The 5,597-nt window shown below is 41.1% G+C and overlaps 1 pseudogene; it reads right to left on the bottom strand.

Moving 5' to 3' along the window:
• Window positions 1–1,831: 1,831 nt before the first annotated feature.
• On the bottom strand, window positions 1,832–2,625 carry LOC139464563 (uncharacterized; annotated as a pseudogene).
• Between the last annotated feature and the right edge of the window lie 2,972 nt (window positions 2,626–5,597).

The following is a 5,597-nucleotide window of genomic DNA, read 5'->3' as shown; positions in this document are numbered from 1 at the left end:
CTGCTGATTGTGTTACTTTTGTGACGTTTTCTGGTTAAGGTCTTGTATGATTGGGTCACCCATGAAGGCAAAGGCCCTATCACTCTTCCTGATTGTGATTCTTGGTTTGTCAGCCTCATACCCGTCCTCGTTGGTTTTCACCAAAGAGGTAAACATCTGAGACATGCTTCACTTTGGGCTCCCCCTCACCCCACCCCCCACCCCCCATTGAGCTGACATGCTGTGACATATAGAGGATATTTCAAATATCTACTTTTCCCCGTCACAAGATGAGAGAAACATGATATTTCATGAGAAATACAGTATGTCCTATTTTTTACATACTTTATGTGTTGTAAATTCTCCGTACCTGACACATATGAACTTTCACCACCCCTTCTAATTGTGACTTAAAATAGTTTTGTGTTTTGCAAAATCTTAAATATAAACAAAAGTAGAAAAAAATATTTAGGCTCACCAAAGTTCTTCATAATACATTTGACCCAATCGGGCATAGAATAGGTCTTCAGGAACCCATGCTTGCCGTAAAAGGCTACTATGCTTCTCAGAGGCGACTAAAAGGATCGGGTGGTCAGCCTCGGTGACTTGGCTGATGCAAGTCATCGATCCCAATCGTGTGGATCGATGCTCTTGATGTCAATTACTGGATTGTCTGGTCCAGACTCTATTATTTACAGACTGCCATCATATAGCTGGAATATTGCTGAGTGTGGCGTTAAACAACAAATCATAATAAATTTCAGATACAAAATCAACTTTAACAAAAAATATTCTTGAAAACTAGAAGACCGCTGTTGGAAGCGAAAGAATACACACTGGTCAAGTAACAAAAATTGCTCTTTTCGAAACGAAGAGTCTGTTATGAATCCTAACCACAGTGAACAGAGACATAGGAAGCTCCTGTAAAGATGAAATGAAACTACCAAAAGAAGTAACTCTTGCCCACTTGATCCTCGTCCCTTAAACACCGAAATACCCGGTCAGAATTCTGTATATGAGCAGCACAGCCCTTGGAACTAGCATCTGAGAAAACGGTCAAAACTGGGACAACATCTTTCTGCTATCAAAAGAGTAAACAATATCTCTCCAGAATATAAGTTCCAAAACACACAGCGGGTCATCTGGACTTTGCTTTCTGTCTCAACATGGGTATGGTTTTACGCCGCTTTTAGCAATATTCCAGCAATATCACTGCGGGGGACACCAGAAATGGGCTTCACACATTGTACCCATGTCGGGAATCGAACTCGGGTTTTCCGAGTGACAAGAACGCTTCAACCATCAGGCTACCCGACCGCCCCGTGAAACAATAAAAACGTTGTACACTTTCAACTGACCAAGAAAAGCCTAAAACGTGTGTTGACTAGGGTGAATATCTATGTGGTGATAACCAGACTTAAGATCAAACGTGTACATATATCCACAAGGTCTTAACGAAATCCAAAGCAACCTTGTAATCCCCAAAGACTATCTTTTCTTTCCAAACATATTTATTTACAATTCTTAAGTCTAAAATCAACCTTTCCTTACCAGAGCTTTGAACTGAAACTGATAGGGGGTTCACAACCTGAGGTGAGTCTATGACTTCAATAATACAGTTGTTTAACATGAGATCCTGGAGACAAAGTCGCTATGTTTTACAGCAGAAGCCTTGTTCGTACTACAAGACAAGGGAGGCGATGCCACAAAGGGGATGCTGTAACCTTCAAGCTGTGAAACATCAAGCTGTGACCTACTACTAGGCTGTTTTGAGATTGAACGGGAGACCTGTGGCAAATCCATGCTAGTTTTTCTTTGAAAACTTCTGCTTGAGGTCTGATCCCCTGAGTAGTCACTGCTCCTTGCATGCCTCTGCAGGCTGAAGTCCTTGTGGTGGGTTGACATTACTTGACTGTGATGACCTCTGGGCGGCTGCAAGGGGACATGTGGCTCTCCAGTGCCCAAAGTCTCCGCAAAAGTAGCATTGTTGGTTTGGAAGTAGTGTTTCCCAAGGTTGAAAAGAAAAGGGCTGGTTCTGCTGAACCTGAGGGGTCTGTTAAGGTAATTCGCTGTTAGGATTAGGGAAATTTGCAGAAGGATGAGGACTATAGCCTCTACCATGAGATTTGAAATAAGTAGGGAGTTTTCTGCGCTGTGCCTTACTTTCTGCTCTCTCGAAACGTCTCTCTTCATCCGAGTTTGAAGCCAACTCATCCCCTTCCAACTCCGAGACTACTGCCCAACGGACTGGAGATCTGTCTGCATGTCTAATGTGCTTGTTTCTTTTTCTTATGTTAGAGCTAATTTCTTTCAAGACATGTACAATCATCTGTTTTCTCGATTAAGAAATCAAATAGCAGAGTCAACCTGATCCAAAATACCTATGTTGAACTTGTGATGTAACTGATTCCCTTTGATTCTGAACTGTGGAGCGTCAACGTCTTTTCTAGCTCTCTTAATAACAGAAAACGACCCCTGCTCAGTTTCATTTAATTTCACTTTTGAAAGCTTTCAACTTACAATCCATATATTGTTTAAAACGTTGAAACATCTCGTACCCTTCAACAGAATCCTGTGCTTGGTTGGGTTGACAGTAATGTGTAGATCTTCAATGGAGTCAAGATTTTCCTGCTGTGGTGACTCCATTATAAAGAGAGAGAAACTCTTAAGGTCATGTAGATATACGCCAGGAGCAATGTTGCATATGTAAATAATGCGTTCAGATGGCCGGTGTAGAATAAATCTTCAGCAACCCATGCTTGCCGTAAAAGGCGACTATGCTTGTCGTAAGAGGCGACTAACGGGATCGGGTGGTCAGGCTCGCTGACTTGGTTGATGCATGTCATCGTATCCCAATTGCGTGGATCGATGCTCATGGTATCCATCACTGGATTGTCTGGTCCAGACTCGATTATTTACAGACCGCAGTCATATAGCTTGAATATTGCTGAGTGCGGCGTTAAACAACAAACCAACCACATCCTTAAATATAATGATGCCGAGGTCCATTATTTGTAAGGAATGGGGAGTTACGAGGATATTCCTCTACTTAAAACACATCCCTACTTTTTAGACTTTGACAAAACATTCTCTTGTGGAAAATATTTGGAAAAAACCAGAACTCTTTGTAGACTATTTATGCTGTGTTAGTCTCCCTCTGGAATATGTTCTCTGCCGCTGCACCTGCTCCGTCGCGAGTTTAAAAAATCTGCACACACAAAGGAGAATTAGAAAATGGGATTTTAGGTATATTTTATATATCATATAAATAATCAACAGATGGTAATCGATTTTCAAAATTGGCACACACCGTCATTGACCCATGTTCCAAATGGCACAAACGGAACAGTAGATAGGTGAAGGTCATCTGTTCTCAATATCTTGTATTGCCCTCATTTGAGTTCATAACTGACTGGCATCATCGTCCCATAGAAGCAGTCAGATCATGAATTGTGGCCAAACTTGTGTACATTGCAGTTGTGGCCATGCTCTGTGACCTTGACAACGTTGACGTCGACGCAGGTCCGTCAAAATGACACCTCGAACTGGTCGTCTAGCGCGAATACCTTTATGGGGTAAACGGTTCCTCGTTGTCTGTGCTGATATTCTACGCAATCCAGGTATTGTCGTTGTAGAGCTGGCCGTGGTTGTTCTTTCTCATAAGTGACGTAGCCGTATGAATCTGTGTCCCGTGCTCCAGTAGTGAACGATCTGATCTGGAAAGGTCACGTGTTGTCCCGTGTTTCTGCAATGGTGCTTGATGCTACGTGGAAAAAAGTGGCTACGGCTGAAGAAGATCCTCCTGTTTGCAGACGGCCGATGGCGTTGTTGCGTTTGGCTTCCGTCAGTCCTGGCATGTCTTCGATGTTCGCTTGCTGAAAGATTGTGAGTGCTGTAAGATTGTGAGGACTTTCAAATGAAAACCCAACGTTTTTATAGCCCAAGTGATGTTACACGTGCATGTTGGTGTATTTTGGCGCCAGGCTCTAACGTAGCTGTGTTTTTGTGATTTTTACATCTTTTCACAAAAATTTCTCCCGTAACTCACTCTTTCCACAAAAATCCACCACAATCCATGCAGAAAAAATAACCAATTCATCTTGGTATTAATTTCGGTATAAATATGGAGGTCGTCAACAGTCAGATATTTACGAATTTACTACTTTTGCGTTTCTGTATATTTACAATGCATGGTACACGGCTCTTCATAATTTCGAGGTGTCCAAAACAGTTTATTTTGTCAATCGCTTGCACGTTGAAAATACATGATGATGTGGATTAGAGGAAATAAAGAGCCCTGAAAAAGGATACGTGTATATGTGTTTACCTGATTTGTTTCTCGTCATATTTTATGTAATTGCTTACAATATGAACATTGTTATAGGTAGCCTGATGTGTAATTTTTTTTAGCTGAGGTTTATGCAAATATTTAAAAATATTTAATGGTTCATTTCCCACTGTAACGTCCGCAAATCACAGAATGCGGGTTCGAATCCGCCCGAGACACACATTTATCGGAAAATGTGAAATTATACACTCGTCAAAATATGTTTAAAAATAGTTCCGTCTTTTCCAAGTGTAAATTAATTGAAATGTTGGTTCAAGATAATGAATAATTGACAAAACAAACCTCTCCATTTATGAAAAGTAATGGAACACTTAAACAATAGAATGACGTCACGGATGTGTTTTACCCCTGTCAGGCCTCCACAAGCCCCAACAGCAACGTATTATATATAACTCAGGGGATTCCTTCTATAGCTTGTAACTGATTTCATAAAGGTTACATTTTGTTTTTATCATGAAAGTTGTTGAAATCTCTGTAGGCATGGACTGGGCCTATGATGGGAATGACCGAATCAAAGCCATCCAGCACTGCTTTCAGATCCTCCTCCTTTGGAAATAGGACATTATTTAACATCATTGTGTCATTAAATGCTATACAGATATCTCTCGGGCACTTCTAGACAGTTGATGTCCCAACTCCAAAGAGATTTGCAACTGTCCTGGACTCTGCAGAGGATGCAAGCCTGTAGACTACTACAGCTACTTTTTGGTCAGTGTCCAAACGTTCCCTTACTGGCACAGGCTTATTGGACAGGGATTCCTGCAGTTCCTGACAAAGGAAGTAAAATGTTATTACGATGTCATTCCACCAGGCTCTGGACCTCTGTTTTGCCCAGTTTTCTCACCCGAGTGATACCCAGTGCTAACCCTGTGCAGAGAAATACAGGAATATCTTGTCTTCTCTTCACAATGAGTAACGTGTTCAGCTTGGTTTTGTGAGTGAACTACTCTGAAACTTAAACCAGCAAATATATTTTGCACACAGTGCAAAGTATTTTTACTTTTGCTTATTTGTGCAAATTTATTTCACATGTTAAGATACTCCAGTGTATATATTTTGGCATCTGAACAGGTGTAAGATGAATTAGGTAGTGCCATGGTTGAGATATTGCCAATGCAATGTTAATTTGATTAAATTAGGCAGTGGTGACACGAGATGAGGAAACAACAGCTGTTCAAATGAGCTGTGGATAACTTGTTATGACACAACTGTAAACAACGTGCAGATTCTAGCTTCATACAGGGAATAAGGGATTTATTCTCCAGCTCAG

The sequence above is a fragment of the Haliotis cracherodii genome, unplaced genomic scaffold, assembly GCF_022045235.1.
Source record: "Haliotis cracherodii isolate W230 unplaced genomic scaffold, xgHalCrac1.p SCAF_17, whole genome shotgun sequence".
Lineage (NCBI taxonomy): Eukaryota > Metazoa > Mollusca > Gastropoda > Lepetellida > Haliotidae > Haliotis > Haliotis cracherodii.
This window is presented reverse-complemented; position numbering and strand designations above follow the sequence as displayed.